Source organism: Symphalangus syndactylus, chromosome 12 (assembly GCF_028878055.3).
Source record: "Symphalangus syndactylus isolate Jambi chromosome 12, NHGRI_mSymSyn1-v2.1_pri, whole genome shotgun sequence".
In the NCBI taxonomy this organism is placed as follows: domain Eukaryota; kingdom Metazoa; phylum Chordata; class Mammalia; order Primates; family Hylobatidae; genus Symphalangus; species Symphalangus syndactylus.
Window position 1 is genome coordinate 136988787 of NC_072441.2, and position 13670 is coordinate 137002456.

The 13670-nt window shown below is 53.5% G+C and overlaps 1 protein-coding gene across 3 annotated transcripts in view; it reads left to right on the plus strand.

Moving 5' to 3' along the window:
- Positions 1-224: 224 nt before the first annotated feature.
- Positions 225-13670, plus strand: part of RIMS3 (regulating synaptic membrane exocytosis 3) — a 45506-nt gene continuing 32060 nt past the window's right edge. For all 3 annotated transcript variants that reach the window (XM_055254868.1, XM_055254867.1, XM_063625181.1), the window contains exon 1: positions 225-524. The gene's annotated coding sequence lies outside the window, so the exon portion shown is untranslated. The remainder of the gene's footprint in view (positions 525-13670) is intronic.

The window sequence follows — 13670 nt, forward strand, 5'->3', positions numbered from 1 at the left end:
CAGGAGGCAAGAGAGTCCTAGGGACACGGAGAGGAATGAGGCTTCCCCAGACCCCGCTTCTTGGAGGCCTCATTAATGTAGGTCTCCCCCAACCCCAACCCGGCAAGCCAAACTCCCCGGATTCCCCTAGGCCCCGCCCACCTCCGAGGCCCGGCCCCACTGGCCCCGCCCATCCATGCGGCCCCGCCCCCCGCAGGCCCCGCCTCCCCTTCGCCTCCCGCCAGCCCAAGCTTGGGCTTTGCACCCGGCGGCGACTGAAAACGGTGGCTGCTGCGGAGCCGGCAGCGCAGGCGGGCGGAGCGGAGCTGCCCCCGTGGTGGCGGGCGATGCCCCCGTGAGCCTCCCTCGCCGCCCCTCCCCGCCCCGCGTGCCTATCCACTCGGAGTCCGCGCCCGCCTGGGGCCGGGCCGCGCCTACTGCCGGGTCCGCGGGGCGGGGTCCCGGGGCAGCACCTGCCCCGCCTTGCGGAGCCGCCTCGGCCTGTGGAGGCCCCCACCCTGTCTGGACCCCGGCCCCACCTCCGGGTAAGTCAGTAGGCCTTGCTCTCCTGGGAGTGGACGTGGGGAGGGGGCTGCAGAGGTCTGGAGGACCACGGGGGGAGGGGGGCCCTGGCCATGAAGCGCAACGTAGGGATGTGAGTGTGCAGGGGCGGGGGTGGGGGGATGAACACAGGGTGTGAGAGGGCTCTGGAGAGGGGACTAAGGGATGAGAGAGGGACGTGGGGTGTTTGGGGAAGCCTGGAAAATGGGGAAGGGGGCCCAGAGTCTTGAGTTCTTTGCTGATGCTCAGAGCTCCTGGGGCCCTGGTCTTCAACAGCATTGCCTGGCATGGCATTTTTGGAAAGTGCTTAAAATCCCTCCTGGAAAGGGAGCTGGAAGGCAGCCTGCTTTTCTCCCTTCTGCCTGTGCCCTGGTTGAGAAGCAGCCACTTTTTCCTCACAACATGACACCGTTGTGGTGTCCAGAGGACCCCCTCCGCCCCATGAAAGAAAAGGAGTGCTGCTTACTCCAGCCCTGGGGTGGGAAGAGGGGGCTTTGGGAAGCTGGGAAAGCAGTTGGTCAGCAGCATGGTGCAGAGCCCAGGGTTCAGGGAGGCTTGGCAGGACCCTTAATGGGCAACTTGGGCATGCTGTCATTCATAGGGAGGAGCTCTTCCCTGACTGGCCGCCTGGGCACCTGGACCCCATGTCCCCATCACCTCTGGACAACTCAGCCCTGAGGAGTGGGTTTCTTCAATGTCCTGGTCCTGAAGGCTCAGGAAGGATCCTGGAATGGGGTGGGCAATGGCATATCAAGGCTGGAGAACAGGGGTCATTGGCTGGCACTGCCACTTGGGGCCTGTTTCAATGTGGCCCTTCAGGGCTTGGACACCTGGGTGAATATCAGTGTCCAACCCTAGCCCCAGGGGTGTTATCAGGATGTAGGGAAGAAGGCTGCTGCTCCTTTGGTCCTGTCCTCTATCCATGATGACTTCTTAAGTCTGGGTTCCTTGGGTTTGGGGCCTGAAGTCATGGGAGGAGGATTGGGCCTGGTCAACAAGGGGTTAATGAGCCATCTCCCCCACCCCACCATAGTTGCTGCCAGCCACCAATTAGTCTGTAATCAGGCAGCTGCCAACTGTCCCTGGGGGCATGTGGGTAGCCTAATGGGGCATTCTTGGTTGGGGGGGGTGGGTGGGTTGGCAGGGATGTGCTGGGGAGGTGACCCATGCACCCTGTGCTTAAACCAGGCACCATGCCCTTTGTTGTTTGTTTAAGGCCCACAGACCCCTTCCCTGCCTTCTGTTCCTGACTGCCTTGCTTAGGGACTTCCAGCCCTGGGTTTCTACACTTATCCGACCCTTTGCAGGGTATGAAGCCCAGAGTTGGTTAAACTTGGCTTCGAACCCAAGCTCTGCCACTTTCTGGCTGTGTGATATTGAGGAAATCACTTCCCCTCTCTGAGACTCTTTCAGTAAAACAAACCCAGCTGCTATGTGGGTAGCAGGAAGGAGGGAGTGAAATGGTGGATTTGAGCTGCGCAGCACAGTGCCTGGCACTCAGGGGGGCTCAGCAGCTAACTGCTGAACTCATGAGCAACCCCTGTGCCAAGTACTTGCTGGGGCAGGCGCGCAGGAGCCAGGTGCTGAGGACCCAGCAGGGACCACGGTCTCTTCTCCCAGGGCATGTGGTCTGTGTCACTGCCTTAACTATTCTCTCTCCCTCCCTCCTTGCTCAACGACGCTTCTGGTCTCTGGACTTTAATTGGATTTTACTGCGCAGAGCCCAGGCCTAAAGCTGCTACTCTCTGGGCTTCCCAACTTCCTGCCCAGGTGCTGAGCTCTGTGGGGTCTGTCAGGGGTCTGGGTGATGTCTGCAGCTGCAGTAGCAGCTGGCCCTTTAAGGAGGGAAGAAAACAATTATCTGGCCTGGGCATTGCATCAGCTGGAGCCTGGAGGGTCCCTGGGGAGGGGGGAGCAGGCTGGTGGTTGATTTCATTAGTGTCATGTGAGAACTCTCACCTGCCCCACTCCCCAGCCACAACCTTCTCCCCCAGGCAACAGCTGCCTCGGTGCCTCCTCCCACTCCAGGGGCACCACCTTGGAGAGCTCTCTGTGTGTACCCCCCAGTCAATGTCATGGGCCCCAGAAGAGGAGGGAAGTGTCTCTCACACTGGCCTTTTGCTGACTGTGGCACTGTCTCTCCTGTTAGTAATCTGCTGACTTGGGGTGCAGGGTGCGTCTCCTGTACTGGCATTTTGCTGACGATGGGGGTGTTTCTCCCACACTGGCATTTTGTTGACCCAGGGGAGGAGTGACTTCTACACTGTCCTCTCACTGACAGTGGGGCTGTCTCCTACACTGGTATATCGCTGACCTCACAGAAGAGCTTTACCAGCTGGGGTGTGTGTGAACTGAAGGCGGAGGTTAGAAACAAGTGCTCTCTGGTTGGAGGTGAGCTTGCTGGGAATGGTGAGTCACAGGGGTTTTGTGGTTTGGGGCAGAGAAGAGACCAGGCATTTGGGCATCAGACAGACAGGATTCAAATCTAATGCCTTCCGCTTCCAACCTGTTACCACTTCAGGCAGGTGGCCTCAACTCCCAAGTCTCAGTCTCCTCTGCAAAATAGGAATAATTTATACCCATACTGCTCCACCCCATCTGGAATGTGGTTGGGGAATTAAATGTAGTAACCAGATTATAGTACCTAGTCCAAGGCTGGCAGGGGGAGGGTGCATACTGTATGATGGTTCTCTTCCCTTTGCAAGTTTGGGCTCTTCATAGCTTGAGCTCAGGAAGCCTGGACAAGAAAAGGAGAGTCCGGGAGGAGTGAAGAAAAAAGGAGAAAGAATGCCTGGCCCTCTTGCCTCTGTGGCAGAAGGATGCATTCAGTCCACTAGGTACCTCTGATGTATCAGGCTCTATGAGCCAGGCAGCCCCTGCCCTCACGGAGCTGACATTCTAGTGGGGACATGACACAGAGCAGGTAATTACACATGGCATGTGTGTAGAAAGGAGGGACTCAGGGGAGCTCTGGAACCTATCACTGAAGTTGCTCTCCTGCCCTCTGTAATCTGGGAAAGGTTCCTGGAGGTGGCGACATCTTAGCTGAGTCATGAAGGGTGCCAAGGAATTGTAGAGGCAAAGAAGAAGGGATGAGGAAGGGGAACTGTGTGTCTGAGGCCCTGGTGATGGTGAGAACAGGCTTGGCATGGTAGAGGGAGGGCAGTGTGGGCAGGCCCAGGACAGCCTGGCCCAATTTCCTAGACTAGCAGGATACTAAAGACTTGGGAATTTATCCTGAGGCCAGTGGCAACCCCTAAAGGGTTTTAAGCAGAAAAGGCAAGATCAGATTTCCCCAGAATGTTAGGGTCTATGGCCCTCAGGCAGAGCCTTCTTGGGAGTGACTTTTTGCCCTCTCCTACCCTTTTCCCTGTGCAGCAGCCTCGGTCCCAGGGAACCGGTTGTTTATGTGGCTGGCCCCAGGAGGGAGGGCGGCCAGTCCCAGTCCCTCCAGCTCCCTCTCTCTGGTCTAAGCTGTATCGTGGCCTTGTTGACAAAGCTCAGCCCTTGGGGCCAGGTTCTCCCAACCTCCCTGGGGAGCCAGAGGGCAAGAGGCAGGGTTTTGCACCAGGCTGCTCTGTGCTCACATCCCAGCTCTGCAGTTCCTGAGCTGGGTAATCTCTGGGAAGGCATACCTGTCTCTGAACTTCTGTGTCCTCAACTATAAAATGGAGTTGATGATATCTCTAGGAAAAGAATAAAGTGAAATTCCACGTGGAAATCATAAACCCTACCTCGATGTCAGCTGGCATTTTTACTCTGTTGTGTGGGGGCTGACATCAACTCTGGGCCGGACCCAAGGCTGGCTGCGGGTGGGAGCAGGGCTGGTTTCAAGAGTCAGTGGTCACGCAGGGCCCTGCACCTAGAAGGACCCCACACTTAATGTTCTGCTGACACCATCTTAAAATTCATAGTAACTTTGAACAAGGGGTCCTGCATTTTCATTTGGCACCGGGCTCTGCGTATTATATAGCCCCACAAATCGGGTAGGGGTAGGAAGAGGCAGAGAGAGACATGGACCTGCAAACGGTTCCCAAGGATGAGTTGGAGGGCATTACTAACTGTCCCAAAGTGGGTGGGATGTTAATAAGAATAACACTTATTTAGTGCTTACTGTGTGCTAGTTCTCTGCCCATCACTTTACATGCTCATCTTTAAACAGTCCTATGAGGTAGGTACTATTATCATCTCTGTGGTATAGATGAGGAAACTGAGGTGACCTAGCCAAAGTCACACAGCTATCAAGTGGCAGAGCTGGGATTCAAAACCAGGTTGTCCAACTGCAGAGCAATGCGTACACCAGGGAAGTCTCCACCTAGGAGGAGCGACCACCTCCCCTGGGTTTGGAGGATAACTTGGAGTTTGCCCAAGAGGAAGAAGTGCAGTGGGGAAGGGAGGACTCTCTCAGCTGGGAAGTGTCCAGGCTAAGGGCATGATGCTTGGCCAGGAGAGGGGGAGCCAAAGTCTGGTGCCTTCTGGGGTTGAGAGAAGGTAACCTTTCCATTTCATGGTCCTGATTTGCCAAGCTCAGAGCCCCTTGTCACTCTGCCCCTAGGTCCTGCTGCTACCATGGCTCCTCAGGTTGCCCCAACCCCTCTTCCCACTGTTTTGCCCCCTCCCTCCCTACCTCCTGGGTAATCTCGTTTACTTCTCTTGATTTTAATGATCTCTTCTGGGTTGAAGATCTGCAGGTCTAGCTGGGTGCAGTGGCTCACACCTCCTCAAAGTGCTGGTAATCCCAGCATTTTGAGAGGCTGAGGCAGACGGATCACTTGAGCCCAGGAGTTCAAGACCAGCCTGGGCAACGTGGTGAAACACTATCTCTACAAAAAAATACAAAAATTAGCTGGGCATGGTGGCGCGTGCCTGTATTCCCAGCTGCTTGGGGGGCTGAGGTGGAAGGATCGCTTGAGCCTGGGAAGTTGAAGCTATAGTGAGCCATGTTCATGCCACTGCACTCTAGCTTGGGTGACAAAGCGAGACCCTGTCTCAAAAAAAAAAAAAAAAAAAAGAAGCCCCAACAATCTGCAGGTGTGACTGCTTCCTGGCCCACACTTAGATGTCTCACAATCAGCTTCAGTTCAGGTCCAGATCCAGCTCCCGACTCTCCCACCTGCACCTGCTCTGCCTTTAGGGTCCCCGGTTCATCTCTGGCATCGCCATCCTCCCACCTGGTCAAGCTAGAAAGCTGGAAGTTCTCCTGGATATGCCCCTCTTCCCATCCCACACCCCTATAACCAGTCCTCAGCAAGCCCTGTTAGTCCTCCTGAATCTCTCCTTGAGTCCGTGGACCCTCTCGCTGCCCACCACCCCCTCCAGGCCACCACTGGCTCTCACCTGGGCCACTGTGACAGCTTCCTACCTGGTCTCCTGACATTTGTTCTTGCCCCGCTTTCTTTCATGGTCTTCTTAGGATAAACGTTGGATTGTGTCATTTCCCTGCTTAGGACCCTTCCAAGCCTTCTTGGAATGAAAGCCAGACACACTGACGCAGTCTCCGAGGCCCTGTGGGATCTGGTCCTTGCCTACCTTTTTGCGTCTTCTTCTGCCACTCTCCCTCAGCTGCAGGACTTCCACACGTGTTGTCCCCAATCCTGGAATGCACGCCCCCTCTTGGGGCCCTGCTAACTCCTACTTATCCTTCAGATAGATACCAGCTCGAACGTCATTTCCGCAGGGAAGCCTAAAAACCAGACAGTAAACAGCACCCTGCTCCAGAAGACCTTGTACTTCTTCATAACATTCAGCACACTCGAATCACTTTTCCGTCATGTCTATTTCATGCTAGGCTGTGAACTCTATGGGCTCAGGAATCCGTTTTGCCTCACCCCGGCACATAGTAGGTACACAGTGAGCTGTTGGATGAATGAAGGGACTAGATGAGGAGTGCTGCAGCCTCCTAACTGGTCCCTGCCTCCAGGCCGGCCTTTTCCAGCCCTTTCTCCAAGCAGCCCCAGAACAATCTTTCTAAAACACAGAACTGACCCTGTCACCCCCTGCTACTTAAAATACTTCAATAGCTCCCCGTCACTGACAGGAAAAGGCCTCGGCTTCTTATCATGGTATTCAAAGCCCTTTATGATGTGCGCCTGACTGCCTGTCTTCCCTGCTTCCCCGCCACACTTTGAACTCCAGTCCCTCTAACACACCAGGCTGTTTTGGGTCTCTGTGCATCTGCACTTGCTGTTCCCTTTGCTTGTAATGCCTCCCCGCCCCTACTTTGTCTCTATGGAGAACGTCCTTAATTCTTCAAAATCGGCTCAGCTGCTACCTTCGCTGTGAAGCCTGTGGAGCCCTTCCGCTCCTCCCCAGGCAGTTAGCCCACCCTCCCTCCACCACATCTGTGCAAAGTCTACATCTCTTACTCGCTGTCTCCCACTGCACTGGGCTTCTCCGACGTAGGCACAGTGATTATTTTTTCAGGGTTGTTCATCTGCGTACCTCCGGCTCCCAGCTTCTCTCTTGTCTTAATTAGGTCTTTGCTTATATACAGAAACCCACTCCAACCAGCTTCAGTAATAAAGAAGGGCTTATTACAAGGACAGAAGGGATTCCCTGGAACTAAGGGGAAGGAAAACCATTAGCTTCAGGAAGGCGGGACCTGGAGGGCCAAGGGAACTTGAAGCAGCCATTCTCTGCACCCTGCCTTTCTGTCTCCACAGACTGGATATCTCTGCCTTTTCAGGCACCAAGCCACCTATAATTCCTGTATTGTATCCCTCGGTTTCAGCCACATGGAGAGAGAGAACTTGGGGCTTGGCAGATCCAATCCCAAACTCCCAGGAGAGGATCTGATTGGCTCAGAGTGAGGCAGGTGCCCACCCTGGTCCAGTCATCTGTAGCCTACTGGGAAGGGTCAAAGAGACATGAAAACATGGCTCTCAGTGCCCTCCCTCAGAGAAGAGGGATCTTCATTAGCTTTCAAAGACATCTCCTGGAATTCTTAGAGTGCCGATGTGGGTGCAGGCCGTTGGGCCTGAGCCCCAAACTTCCATCTGGACAGCAGCTGGAGAAAAAGGCCTGGAATTGTAACTTAAAGGGGAGTCTTTTCTTGGGCAGCAGTGCCCAGGACAGGTTCTGAAGAACCTGTCAAATGTCATTCAGAGGCCTGAGGAGAGAGAGGGAGAAGAAAGCCTGAATTTCCTCACCTTGCTTTGGAGTGAGGAGAGAGGGAAGAGGAAGGCAGGAACAGGCGGAAGAGTTTTTCCCCACGAAAATCTTCATCCTCCAAGATGTAACTCTTTCTTTTCGTCAGTGAAAAACCAAACCATGTCTACCTCACCTTCCCCCTGTCACTCATTCTTGACCTGTATTGATTCTGTTCTTTGTACTGCCCTGGCAATAAACATTTTTTTAAGCACTTACTCTGTGCCAGACATCGTGTTCACACATTTCATATAATCTTCACTCCCTATAAGACGGGTACTATTATTATTCCCATTTTATTTTATTTTTTAAAACATATAAATTTTATTTTATTTTAGAGACAAGGTCTCACCTTGTTGCCCAGGCTGGAGTGCAGTGGCTTGAACATGGCTCACTGCAGTCTCAACTTCCTAGGCTCAAATGATCCTCCCAAGAAGTTGGGACCACAGGTGCACACCACCATGCCTGGTTAATTTTTTTTTTTTTTTTTTTTTGAGACATTGTCACATTCTGTCACCCAGGCTGGAGTGCAATGGCATGGTCACGGCTCACTGCAGCTTTGAACTCCTGGGCTCAGGTAATCCTCCCACCTCAGCCTCCCTGGTAGCTAGGACCACAGGCTCATGCCACCATGCCCAGCTCAGTTTTGTATTTTTTTGTAGAGACAGGGTTTCACCCTGTTGCCCAGATTGGTTTTCAACTCCTGGGCTCAAGCAATCCTCCCATCTTGGCCTCTGAAAGTGCTGGGATTACAGATGTGATTCACCACACCCAGTCTGTCATCTCATTTTACAGACAAGGAAACTGCAGTTTAGGCATTTGCAGGCTAGATTTTAAGGCTCTTCACCTCTCTTAATCTCGGTGATTTGATGACTTGTCTGCTTGCTGTTTGGGATTGTGAGGGTCTCACGGGCAGGTAGCAGGTTACCATCCTGCCTCTTTCCCCACTGCCCAGCAAGGGCTGCCAACTGTGGGATAGATGGATGCAGGTAGAGTAGAAAAGGTGTCTGGGTGGACGTCAAGTCTCTGACGTGTGGATCTCCCGTGTAGCTAGCTCTGTGACTATGGACGTGTCTCATCCTTTCTGAGCCTCACATTTCTCATTCAGAAACGGGGATGATAATTCCTGCTCTGAGGCTCGTATTAGATGGTGCCCGTTATGACAATTTGTGAATAGGAAAGGACCAAGGAATTTCTAAAAGATTGTTATTACTAGAATAGGCTGTAGCAACAGGGCACTAGCGGGCCACTGTGCCCGAACTCCTGCAAGAGGTGGACAAGCCTAGAGCTTCCCAGTGTGTGGACTGGGACCGGGGATGACTTTCAGTGCCATTTCTTAACATTGGCTCACATAGTGAGAAAGTTGGTTCCCTTTCAACATTATCAAGTCCAAGATTGTCCAAGGGAGAACGTGTCAGCGTAGTTTCTAGTGTGTCTTTTTTTTTTTTGAGACGGAGTTTCGCTCTTGTTGCCCAGGCTGGAGTGCAATGGCACAATCTCAGCTCACCACAACCTCTGCCTCCTGGGTTCAAGAGATTCTCGTACCACAGCCTCCCAAGTAACTGGGATTACAGACATGCACCACCACACCCAGCTAATTTTGTATATTTAATGGAGATAGAGTTTCTCCATGTTGGTCAGGCTGTTCATGAACTCCCGACCTCAGTTGATCCGACTGCCTTGGCCTCCCAAAGTGCTGGGATTACAGGCGTGAGCCACCGCGCCCAGCCTCTAATGTGTCTTTAACAACTTTCCAACACTGGTTGCCCTCCCTTTTTTAACAGAGAGCTCTCAGGCTAGGCTCAGAACATTGCCTGGTAATTCCACGTAGCTAAAACATAACATAACTGTTTTTACTGTGTTTGTTTTATTGTCATTTTCTATTTATTAAAAGTGATATTGGCTTTCCATTTATAGTAATAACATGGTTTCTATTGAAAATAGTTGCATTAAAGTTAAAAGTGTCAATTTATTTTTATCTATTTTTTTATTTATCGAGACTAGATCTCACTCTGTCGCTCAGGCTGGAGTGTAGAGGCCTGTTCTTGGCTCACCTCAGCCTTGACCTCCTGGACTCAAGTGATCCTCCCGCCTCAGCCTCCCAAATAGCTGGGACTACAGGTGTGAGCCACTGCCCCTAGCCAAAGTGTCAATTTAAAGAAAATAAGTAATAAACAGTACAGGAGTCTGTAGATTTGTTTTGTTTGTTTGTTTTTTGAGACAGAGTCTCTGTTGCCCAGGTTGGAGTGCAGTGGCACGATCTCAGTTCACTGCAGCTTCTGCCTCCCGGGTTCAAGCGATTCTCCTGTCTCAGCCTCCCAAGTAGCTGGGATTACAGGTGCGTGCCACCATGCCCAGCTAATTTTTGTATTTTTAGTTTGACCATCCAGACGGGGTTTGACCATATCGGCCAGGCTGGTCTTGAACTCCTGACCTCAAGTGATCTGCCTGCCTGAGTCTCCCAAAGTGTTGGGATTACAGGCATGAGCCACCGTGCCCAGCCTAGGAGTCTGTAGATTTGGCAGAAATCATTGAGGTGGCACACAGTGTTATGCACTTAATGCAAAATTGGGAAGTGGTATGGGGATGTCAGAAATGTGCACTGTTGACCTAGATAATTTTGAAGGTCCCTTCCACCTGCCCAACAAATCTAGGGGTCTCCCCCTGCTGCGCTGGCCTGCTCTCCTCTGCTCACCTTGAACCCTGGCTTGGGCTTCTTTTGGAGTATCCTGCCATGATTTCCCTGCAGACAGGAGAATCTGTGCCATTGTTTTCACAACCTGCTTGGGAGGGGGGCTCATGGAGATGAGGTGTCTGGATGTGGTAGGATGCCCCCTCATCTCTGAGGCCAGGACTTGAGACCTCCTGGGGGGAGTAGGGGCTGCATACCCTCCAGTTCTCCTGCTTCCTATGTATAACACAGGCCTCAGGGAGGCCTAGGGAGCAGTGAAGCTTTGGGAGCCACAGGTAAGGGCAAGGCTGCCCCTGAGGCTTCATGTCCCAGAGCTTGGGGCTCAGGGACAGTGAAGCAGAAGGCTTCGGAGTCTCAGGTCCCTCTTCCCCTACTCCCCGCTTTGCCCACTGCTTTGTGCCGACTGCTTGTCCCTGGGAACTCGCAGCAGATCCCAGGGGGCCTCGGAGGACACAGTGGATTTACCCTCAGGGCCCACGAGCAGGGCCAAAGTAGAGAAGGCAGATGGCAAAGAGGGAGGGTAGTCCTGTCTGCCCCCTCCCTGGTCCCATGTTCACAGTGAGAAGGGTGGCCTGGGCACCAGGAGGATGGAGGGCCTGGGTAGAGTGTGGGGTGTGTGCTTGTGTGTCCATGGTGAATGTTTGAGGATCTCTGTGAAGGCATAATGTGTGTGTGTATGTATGAGAGAGTTTAAGTGTGTGTGTGTGTGTCCCTGGCGAATGTAGCTAGGTAGCTCACAGATATGTCTGAGGGTCTCTGAGGGCATATTGTTTGTGCACTGTGTGTGTGTCTGTGGTGAACGTATCTTCATGCGATATGTCTGCAGTTCTCTGTGAGGGAGTTTTTGTGCAGCGTGCGAGTTTGTGTGTGTGTGGCAGGGTGTGTTTTGGGTCTGTGTGATGTGTGTGAGTCTGTGGTAGCTGCATCTCCATGCCATGTGAGTCTGTGGTGCACAAGGTGTGTGTTTGTGTGCATGTGTGTGCTCTGTGTCTGAGTGCCTGTCTAGGTGGATTGCCTGCTGGGTGTGGTGTGTGCCTGTTGTTTTGTGTACGTCATCTTCTTTGTACAGCGTGCATCTCGCTCTGTGGCGCGTTGGAGTGGCCAACCGGAGGTGTATGGCTTGCGCGCGGGTCTTTGTGCCCTGAAAGGGTCCGGGGGTGGAGAGGTTGCAGGGAATGCGTGCGCCTCTTTGGACGGTGTCTGTCTGGCCTGGGGCCGAGCCTGTGCTGGGTTTCTGAGGAGGGTCCCCAGGGTGGGCAGCAGGCGCGGGCGGCGCCTTCCGGCTTGGCGCGGGGCTGGTAACTGGAGCCCCTTCCCCCCATGAAATATTGATCCGGCCTCGTCAGCGGCGCGGGGGAGGGGCGGGGAGGGGGGAGGGGCGGGAAGGGGCGGGGAGGAGCGGGGAGGAGAGGGGAGGGCAGGCGGGGGAGGGACTGGGAGCGAGCCGCCAGCCGCTGTCCGTGGTGCTGCCGCGTCTCCCCCAGCGAGGGTGTAGTTGCTTAGGCGAGAGTGGGCCTGGGAGAGGGAGAGATTGTCCCATCCACCAACACCCTTAGGTGGGGCCCCTGCCTCTCAGGATGAGCCTGCCTGTCCCTTCTGCTATCCCCCATCTAGGAAGGGGGAGCAGAGGAACCAAATGTGTATCTTATTGGGATCCAGTATCCACCAGCTAGGGTGACTATATGGCCGGGTTTGCCTGGCACAGTCCTCATTTTCACCTGCGGTCCGGTGTGATTGTGAGTATTGTCCCTGCTCATTCTCACAAGGGTCCCAGGTGGATGGTAAATTATGTGCTCACCGGTAATAAGGCTTTGATCCAAAGACCTTTTCCCAGTCGCCTCTACTCTGCCCTGGGAGTTCTCCAGCCATGTGGACATGTAAGTGTGTGTGTAGTTGCATGTGTGGAAATTGTCCTTCCTGTGCTAGGACTGAGCTGGAATAAGTGCTTCAGAGCCCCGGGCTCCCGCCACAGCCCAAACCCTCCCAAATGCATCCAGCCCCCTTTTCTTTCAGTCCAAATTCTGCTTTCCATTCCAGCTGTGCTCCTTTCAGGCCTGGGCTTCCCCTTGCCTTAGGGAGGGAGTCAGGGTGCCCCCCTAGCCTCCCTCCTGCGTCCTGAGCTGGGCAGGCCTCTTCTCGGTCTCAATATCAGGGTGTTGTAGGGCTTCCAGCCTGGCCATCTGTATATTCATGGCATCTTCTGTGAGTTCCTCTCCTACTTTTCACCATGGACTCTCCCTCCTTCAGTTGGCTCCATCTTCCTCCTACCTCTAACTGTGGGTATTACCTCTCAATCTTTCCTCACTCTCTGCTCTCTTCTGGGCATTCTCCTTCCTTTCCACACCCCATTTTTTCTTTGGAGAACTCACCCAAATCCTGCCCACTCACCTTGCTCTCCTGAGCACTAGTGAATCGGCTTACCTGGCCAACACCTGAATGTGGGAGTTGCAGCATTATCTCAGACCCATCGGGACTAAAATGGGGATTCATCTTCTCCTTAAGCCAGGCTTTTTCCGCTAGGACCTCAGGCTCTGCTGATGGCATCTCTCACTCCCATCCTTCCTGTAAATCACCTTGGATTTCATTTTTTCCCTTTTCCCTACTTTGTCCCCTCACTCACTCTAGGCAATCCCCTAACCCCACCCACGACTCCCGGCCCCATTTCCTCTTCGCACCTCACTTTCTGAAGCAGTGCAGCCCTTCTTCCTGCATGGATGTAGCAGCCTCCTGGCTGCTCTCCCTGCTGTCAGGCTTCTTTCTGATTCTGCACTCAGTGTCAGATTGATCTCTGTAAAGCATTACATCTAAATCATGTCAGATTTCACTCCTACAGGATGAAAGCCAAGCTTCTTAGCCCCACATTCAGAGCCCTGCACTGGCTGCTTCCAGCCTATCTTTCCAGCCCTCTGTTCCGCAGTTGTACCTACCTCCTCTCCAACTGCACTGCTCTGTTCACCAGCCTCTGAACACAACGTTTTCTCCCTGGGCCTTCCCAGTAGTTGCTACCTCTTTCTCTTTTAGAGCCACCTCTGCCTCTCCTCTCCAAAACCTCACCCATCTTTTGAGGTGCAACTACTGGGGTAATGCCTTCTCTGGTCTCCCCCACCCTGAAGTGTTCACTGTTTCTGCAGAACAACCAGAGCAATGTCTCTTCACCTTTCAGTGCCTTGGGTGGTCCATGGACCAGCATCATGGGCATCACTTGGAAGTTTCTTAGAAATGCAGAGTCTCAGGCTCCACCTATGACCCATGGATCAGAGCAAGCTCCCCAGGTGATTCACCTGCACATTGC